Source organism: Kogia breviceps, chromosome 2 (genome assembly GCF_026419965.1).
Source record: "Kogia breviceps isolate mKogBre1 chromosome 2, mKogBre1 haplotype 1, whole genome shotgun sequence".
Classification (NCBI taxonomy): Eukaryota; Metazoa; Chordata; class Mammalia; order Artiodactyla; family Physeteridae; genus Kogia; species Kogia breviceps.
Window position 1 is genome coordinate 195,610,768 of NC_081311.1, and position 9,419 is coordinate 195,620,186.

Consider the following 9,419-nt stretch of genomic DNA (forward strand, 5'->3'; position numbering starts at 1 on the left):
CTCCCATTGCGGAGCACAGGCTCCGGACGCACAGGCCCAGCGGCCATGGCTCACGGGCTTAGTTGCTCCACGGCATGTGGGATCCTCCCGGACCAGGGCACGAACCCGTGTCTCCTGCATCGGCAGGCGGACTCTCAACCACTGCACCACCAGGGAAGCCCGATGCTCCTAATTTGACACTATCCCTATGGAACACCACTTCCACCCAGCACCCCACCCTAGTAACCTAAACCTGTGGCCTCAGGAACCAGACCAGCTCTTCAGACTCCTCCCACACCACCCCCATCACCCAGTAACGGGGAAGGATCACAAATCAGCTCCTTCCCGGGCAGCGGAAGTAGCTGGGCGCCGCACCTCCGAGTCTCTCGGGGTTTTGGTAGGCGGCAAGGAAGAGGGTGATGCTCAGCTGGGCAGCAGCCTCTCGGCCTCTGGCTGCACTTGCACAGCGCCCCCTGCTGACCCAGTCAGAATTTTCACCCCTCGAAGCGCAGTTCAAATTACAGGTATTCATTGGAAATCTCATTTGAATGGTTTTATGTCAGTTCTCATAAAATGTGCCTCAATTTTATATAATAAGTGGAGATTTATTCTGCACAGAGTTGCCGTGTGTATAATTTCATGTTGGAAAGGTGTGGAAATATCCCCACCAGTGATATTTCTGTGGTTGGAGAAGCACAGCTTTTGGCTGGTCCCTTTGTTGACACAGAAACTGCTGTGTAACAGTGAAAACGTCGTTCCGGATGAATTAGCAACCACACCCATCAAGGCGATACGTTTGGCTGCCAAGAAAAGGGTTCATTTTCTTCTGTTGTTTCAGGGCTGATGGAAGTGAAGAGGGTGTAAATAGCCAACAACAAATTGACTTTCCAAAAGATGTCAGTCAAAGCTCACAAAATGTGTTTATTCTTTGATTTAATGAGCCTTCTTTTTGAGATCTATGCTAAGTAGTTAAGGTTGTTGGCAAGGATTGAGCTGTAGAATCTTTAGTGAAGCACTGTTTATACAGTGAGTCTCCTCCAGAACGAACCTTCAACTTTCGAACTTTCAAAGATGCGAAAGTACGTATGTCCAATCGCGTAACTTAGTTCACGTGTCTGGCGTACGTGGTTATGTGCGTGCATCCTCCACGCGTGCTTGTGCTTTTGTGTACTTTACTGTACAGCACTGTTGCTGTGCAACACGAGGAGCTTACTAATGAAGACCTGAAGAAATTGGAGGCCCAGAGAAAGGATGAAGAGGGACAAGAGGAAGAAGAAGTAACTGAAGAACAGAAGAGATTCACGACGCAGGAAATAGCAAGGGCATGTTCTTTATTTGAGGAGGCACCGTTAGTTTTTGAGGCGCAGGACCTGAACGGAGAACGGTACACGAAGGTTGCAGCAGCCGTTCAGAATGTAATCCAGTGCTACCGTGTCATCTATGATGAGAAAAAAGAGCTACTACCCACACGTCACTGGATCGTTTTTTCAAAAGGGTGGATAGAATCGAATCCAGCAAGGAACCAGACGTGTGCCATCAACGTCAGGTGTGAGTGAAATGGCAGCTTGCCCTCCGTCTCCTATTGCTGACGACCCTTCAGCTCTACCATCTCCCACCTTCGCTTCCTCCTCCAGCCAGGAACTCTTCTCGCCTGTTCACTCGATGCCAGCCTCTGTAGGCCAGCTGTTGTGCTGCACTACTGTACTTTTCAAGATACTGTACTGTAAGATTAAAAATGTTTTCTTTATTTTTTGTGTTTGTTTTTTATGTATTATTTGTGTGGAAAGTATTATAAACCTATTACGGTACAGTACTATATAGCTGATTGTATTAGTTGAGTACCTAGGCTAAGTTCTTTGGACTTACGAACAAATTGGACTTAGGAACAGGGTCTCGGAACGGAACTCGTTTGTACGTAGGGGACTTACTGTAAAGTCCAATACCAGAAGGATGGTTGAGTGATGGTGATAGATATGTATCTGTGCTCCATTTAACAATTTTGAAGAAATGTATTTATTGGTACCTAAAATGTTACCTTTTAGAGGTTGCAAACATATGTATTGCATACCTGCATTAAAAAAATATACATTAGGGGTTTGGGATTAACATATATACACTACTATATATACAATAGATAACCAACAAGGACCTACTGTATAGCATGGGGAACTATACTCAATATTTTGTAATAACCTATAACAGAAAAGAATCTGAAATAAATAATAATAAAAAGAAATAAATGTGAACACTGAAAGTTCAAAATGTTTTTTAAAAAGATAATTTTGCACTTCAAAAAAATATATGTACATTATATGTTTTAAAAATTGGAGCATGTATATATCAAAATGTTTCTTGTGTTACCTCTGGATGATGGTATTACGATTTTTTTTTTTTTTTTTTTTTTTTTTTTTTTTTGCGGTAAGCAGGCCTCTCACTGTTGTGGCCTCTCCCGTTGCGGAGCACAGGCTCCGGACGTGCAGGCTCAGCAGCCATGGCTCACGGGCCTAGCCGCTCCGCGGCATGTGGGATCTTCCTGAACCGGGGCACGAACCCGTGTCCCCTGCATCGGCAGGCGGACTCTCAACCACTGCGCCACCAGGGAAGCCCACGAATTATTTTTAATATTAGTTTTCCTTAGCTGCATTTCCTAGATTGAACATTGTTTCTGCAATTGGAGCGTGTATTACTCACGTGATAAAAAACACAGCAGAACCAATCTTATGATTTTACCTTGACTCTACAAAATTATTTATCCAAGTAAGTAAGACACACGTGGCTACAAACATTCTAAAACTGCTTTCGTCCAGCTGATACAATACAGGGCTGATAGCAACACACTCAGCTTGGTTCAGCTATTGAGGTGGTCTTATTCTGTGACAGCTTTGGAGTTTCTTCTGAGGTGATTTTAAGGGCCCCTACTTGGAAGCATTCTAGGGCATCCTCAGACCAACAGCGGCCCTCACTGGGTGCCTTGTTCCCAAACTCCATTTGTCCTTCGTCTCTGCTGCCAGGTAGGTCTGCCTCAGCGGTGATCTGAGTTCTAACTAGTCTCACTGAGATCTCATTCCTGAATTTATTTTGTTATCCTAGGATTTGTAACCAATAGGTCTTTGTTTAAAGTAACTAAATCTAGGTCTCTGTATAAGATCCTTAGACTTTTTGGTGTGGAGATGAATGAAACATTCATAAAATATTTGCTTATTCTCTAGCTGCTTGCTTTGCCTCTGTGTGTGTGTTCATGTGTGTGTGTACTTATAAGTATGAAGTCTTATTTCAGTTGTCTTTTTTTGTCCTGGATTATCTTGTGTTCCACAAGAAACATGTGGTTGTATAAGCTGATTATTCTCTGCTCCAATCCAATCCAGCCTTGAAGACAAGTGATTGGTGGTCCATTAGACCAGTGAGCAATTTGTGAAAAGGCAATTAGTCAAATCTAGACTTGGGTGCCTACAAAAGCTTCATGACGTCACTCATCATCTTGCCAACTTATGAAAGAAGGTCCTTTTGCTTAGTCTATATTTTAGAACAAACAGTTATTGGGTTGTTGATCGTACAGCCCCTTCTTAACCTGCCTGGCCAGGGAACCCAAGACACCATTCATGAGCCCATACTGTGGACCACCTGCACTGACCCATCTTCTTTGTGTGTATTTGGCTTAATTGAAGTCTCAAACTCTGCAAGAAATTTTTATTCCTATATTAAAGTCTCATTATGATCTTAACTCTTGCACGTTTGGGGGGTAAGTGGCAAAAAATAGCAAAAAGAATGGCCATTTTAGAGAATGTTTGCTGTGTCACAATCAATAAATTCCAAGAATGACACAGAGGCAAAAGATATAAAGAAAAATATATTTTAAAAGAATGTTAACACATAGAAATGAAAATTTTCTTCATGAAAAAAAATACCTAAGAAAAATTTAATAGCCAAACAACAAAATGGGAAAAGTAGCTCTATAGTATATTACAGTGTTAATAATATTAAAATATAAAGAGGAACATGAAAACCCTGAAAGAGAAAAGGACAAAGTTCATAAATGGCAGTCAACAAAAGATGGAGTACAGGGCTTCCCTGGTGGCGCAGTGGTTGAGAATCCGCCTGCCAATGCAGAGGACACGGGTTCGAGCCCTGGTCTGGGAAGGTCCCACGTGCCGCGGAGCAACTAAGCCCGTGCGCCACAACTACTGAACCTGCGCTCTAGAGCCCGTGCGCCACAACTACTGAGCCTGTGTTCTAGAGCCAGTGCTCCGCAACAAGAGAGACCGTGACAGTGAGAGGCTCCTGCACCGCGATGAAGAGTGGCCCCCGCTCGCCCCAACTAGAGAAAGCCCTCGCACAGAAACGAAGACCCAACACAGCCAAAAATCATCAATCAGAAAAAAAAAAAAGATGGAGTAGAAAAGATCCATAAACATATAAAATGTCCTGCCTCCAAAACCAAATTTAAAGCTTTGAATCACTATTTTAAACTGTCAAATTAGTAAAGATAAAGAACAATTAAAAAAATTGGTAGAAAAAATATTAGTGAGAATACGAAGTAAATATTTTCTCATATTTTGGGAGAACGTTAATTTGTACAATTTCTCCTAAAGTCAATTTGGTAGCATGTTATTTAGCTGCAGAATCTTTAGTGAAGCATTTTTTATAAAGTCCAATACTAGAAGGATAGTTTTGAGTAAATGATGATACACACACACATATATTTATTGTCATCTAAAATGTATATGATCTTTTAGTACAAAAGTTTACAAACATGTATTATATACCTGCATTTAAAATATATATATTGTATACTTTAAAAATTTGCGTGTGTATATATCAAAATGTTTCCAGTGTTATCTCTGGATGATGGTATTGTGGATTATTTGAAATGTTTGTTTTCCTTAGCTGCATTTTCTAGAATGAACATGTACGTATTCTGCATTTATGAGCATGCATTACTCATGTACTAAAAATCCCAGCAGAACTAATCATGTGTTTTCACCTTGGGTCTACAAAATTAGAGACCATTTATCCAAAGAAGACACACATGGCTCCAAACCTTCTAAAACTGCTCTTATACAGTTGGACAACGTTTTATCACGATGATACTTCATGTCCCAGCTTTTACCCAGAAATGATTTTCCTGGGAAAAGTAGGGCTCCAGCCCTCTTTTGTGCTGTTCCGGCCTCAGTTTCATGTGGTGGGAAATTGCTTTTTACTCTTCACCTTAGGCTTTTTGCAATACAAATACCCTCTTAGGGTCATGATTAATGTGTTTTAATGGGCTATCCATTTTAAAAATCAATGAAAAGAACTTACATTAAAAATAGAAGGCGATTAGATTGATTTGGATGACCTATTTTTAATCCACCCCATTATTTATGGATCTGAAAAATTTCAGGACATCTTTCTCTGTAGCATTCAAGGATCAGCTCTTCTCTGTTCCTTTGTATGAATAACTTTAAAACAGGAGGCACCAGGATCATTGATAATTTGCTAAATACTTAAAAAAATTACCTACTTTAGAAATGTCCCAGGATAGCCTCCCCTTTCGTCTTTCATCACCCCATCACCCCATCACAGATCCTTCTTGCTTCGCGTGGTTTACTGGAATATGTTTGAAAGGCACAGAAGACACTGTTTTGTTTTTTGAAAAGTTTTAGTGCATGCAGTCCTTACTCAAAATGAACTTTTTGTTAATAGTGTTACCTCTTTTCTCAACCATCCTTATCTCTTTATATTCAACCACTGACACCATTGTTTATAAGGTTATTTCTTGCAAGAAATAAGAATTATTTCTGTCTGTCTCATTTATCACAATTATTTAACATCGTTATAAAATGCACAAAATTTAGATTCTTTTTAAAGATTTTTTTTGATGTGGACCATTTTTAAAAAGTCATTTGAATTTGTTACAATATTGCTTCTGTTTCAGTTTTGGATTTCTTTTTTTGCTTTGTTTTGTTTTGGTTTTTTGGCCACGAGGCATGTGGGATCTTAGCTCCCTGACCAGGAATCGAACCTGCACCCCCTGCATTGGAAGGAGAAGTCTTAACCACTGGACAGCCAGGAAAGTCATACAAAATTTAGATTTTTTTAAAAAAAGGAATTCTCACTTGTTTTCTCATCTTCTGTGTTTTAAATGTCTTGCTTATATCCCAATTTTTTTCTATTGCTGAATGGCATATGCATTTTAGAACTCTTTATGAATTTTCTTAAGTCTGTAGTTTTGCAAGTATTTGACAGAGAAAAATAATAACTCCCATTTCAATACCTATTCCTTTCTATGGTCTATTAGTAGTATTTTTACCACATATTGAATTTATTATGAAAATGCTATGTTTTTCATTTGCAATCATTCTTCTGAAATTAGTAACATAATTTGCTAGTGCTCAGAGGGGAAGAAACTGCAGAAACCAATGTCTCCTTTACCTGGAACATTCTGAAGTCATTTGCACTATGTAAGTGCTATTGAACCTAATTGTCCCCCAAAGTACTGTGAACTCCTTACACCCTGAAGGGTCTTGGAGTTTAAGTTAGTGTGTTTAAGAATATGAACATCCAGCTATAACCGAGACAATGCCTATTATTAAAGCAGTGTTGGTGATAGTTTCCCCTCCCATGTGGCCCCAGCTTATGTTTACTCTGGGTTTTTAATCCACCAGACTGGGGCATTGTGATGGTTAATTTTATGTATCAACTTGACTAGGCCACCAGATAACCAGATATCTGGTTAAACATTACTTCTGTGTCTGTGAAGGTGTTTCCAGAAGAGATTAGTACCTGAACTGGTAGACTGAGTAAAGCACCCCAATGTGGGTGGGCCTCACCCAATCCATAGAGTGCCTGAATAGAGCAAAAAGCAGAGGACTGGGAGAATTTGCTCCCTCTCTCTGCTTGAACTAGGAAATTGGTCTTTTGCCCTCAGACTGGGACAATCGTCCTGTGGTTCTCTGGCCTCCAGACTCAGACTGGAGTTACACCACCAGCTTTCCTGGGTCTCAACTTACAGAAGGCAGATCATGGGACTTCTCAACCTCCATAATCCTGTGATTCCTAATTATATATATGTATATATTTCCTGTATATTTATAATTTATATTTTATTTTAAAAAGGTTGGTATCGGGCTTCCCTGGTGGCGCAGTGGTTGGGAGTCTGCCTGCCAATGCAGGGGACGCGGGTTCGTGCCCCGGTCCGGGAGGATCCCACGTGCCGCGGAGCGGCTGGGCCCGTGAGCCATGGCCGCTGAGCCTGCGTGTCCGGAGCCTGTGCTCCGCAATGGGAGAGGCCGCAACAGTGAGAGGCCCGCGTACTGCAAAAAAAAAAAAAAAAAACCAAAAAAAAAAAAAAAAAAAAGGTTGGTATCACACATACTCAAGTATGTTATACCATATTCATTCCTCAAAAGTGGCACTTCAAAGTGTCAAGCATTGTTAAATATCATAACATACAACTCTGTTTTACAGTGTAGTGCTGGCGCAAGTCTAGGTATTATGCCAATCATAAACAGTATACTCACGTTTCAAACATCTTTTCAAACATATTGAAAGGAAAGCAGGTAGACACGCATTTATTACACCTTGTGCGTGTGCGTGCTCTCTGGGGGCCCGTGCGCCACTCAGCGGCAGCAGAAAGTCCCCCCCCCCCCTTAGCGTCCTGTGTTCGTTCCTGCTCATCTGCAGCGCGGTCTGCAGGGCTGGTGCCTCCACCTCAGAGCGCGGTGCTTCCCGTGGTCTTCATGGACAGCCCAGATAGAATGACTCTGTGTTAGAAAATGTAAGGGGGTGGGGAGATGGATCCTGGGGCGATCCAATTCCTGCAGTAATAACATTAGTAATAGCAATAACACTGTCCATTGAGCAGAGACTGTGCTGAGGGGTTTACGTATATTGTATCCCTTGACCATCTGAACAAAGGAGAGAGATGACCTGTCTTACAATCTTGCAGTTTGTAACCAAGGCCACCTTGGGCAATAGACCTGAGCCTCAGTTATGTCATCTGTGAAATGGGAATAGTATCTACTTCATGGAGTTACGGAGATCAAAAAAAGCAAGCTAGGTAAGGGCACCCGGCACAGTGCTTGGCATAAAGTATAACGGTTACTAAGAATGTAATTTCCTAACCATGCAGGTGTGGGGCTGGAAAACAGGCAGAAGAGAGGGGCTACCTCTAAATCACATCGCAGTACCTTGAGTGGCAGCGAGAGGAGGATGTCTAGCCAAGGTACGTAGTTAGGAAAGAAAGCTGGTCGGACATGGTTTTTTCCAATTAACATCCCAAATTTCATTGTTTTGCTGAAGCCTGGAAAGAACTACCAACTTATTTTAGAAAATAATTCTTGGACCTAGCTTTATAGTTTTTTAAAAAAATAAATTTATTTGTCTTATTTATTTATTATCTCTGGCTGTGTTGGGTCTTCATTGCTGCGCGTGGGCTTTCTCTAGTTGCAGTGAGCGGGGTCTACTCTTTGTTGCGGAGCATGGGCTCTAGGAGTGTGGGCTTCAGTAGTTGTGGCGCACAGGCTCAGTAGTTGTGGCTTATGGGCTTCATTGCTCGGCAGCATGTGGGATCTTCCCGGACCAGGGGTCGAACCCATGTCCCCTGCATTGGCAAGCGGGTTCTTAACCACTGCGCCACCAGAGAAGTCCCAGCCTTTTAGTTTTAAAAAGCCAAATGGAAACCAAATAAGTATTAGTGCAGGTAAGAGGGCAGAGATTTCTAAGTGGCTCTGGTACAGAGATGTTAGCTAAATGACTTCCCTTCTCCCCTTTTTGGAGGGCAACGCTTTTGTGTTTTCCAGGTGTCTGCTTTGTGCTTTCTTTCTGGGCTTTTACGGGACACCTACCGTGTTGTAGATGGAGCCTAATGGACCAGTTTGCCCCAGAGAGGTCTGACACTATCACACGTCTTTGCCACAAGTTTGAAAAGTCTGTGAGCAGGGAATATTGCCTCTCAGGCTGTGGCTTTCCTCCTTACTGTAGTGAAGCCTTTTTCTGACATTTCTGATGGCTTTGAGGATTATGGTGAGGACATCTCTAAGCCACGGTGTTGCTTCGGGTTACTTTCCCTCAAGCAGCTCTTCTGTTGGAGAGAAGAGGTTCAGCTCCAGTCACATTGGTTGGGGATTATTATATCTATCTTGAGGTCTACTTGTTCTTTAACTGAATCTAAGTTTCAGGAAGGGGAGAGTGTCTATTAATATCACACACAGGGTCATTTGATGTGAAACTGACATTCTGGAAGTTGGGCTCATACATCCCATTGCTGAGAAGAGCAGGTCACAGGGGACCTGATTTCATCATCCATGGAAGCAATTAGACCTGCTGCAGCTCAAGAGGGGAGTCATTTCATCAGAGCACTTGAGAAAGGCCTCATTGCTACTTACCTACACTGACCTTACCTACAATTCCATCTATCGGGAAATGTGCATGAGAGCAGCTGGGGACATAGTTGCCTCACA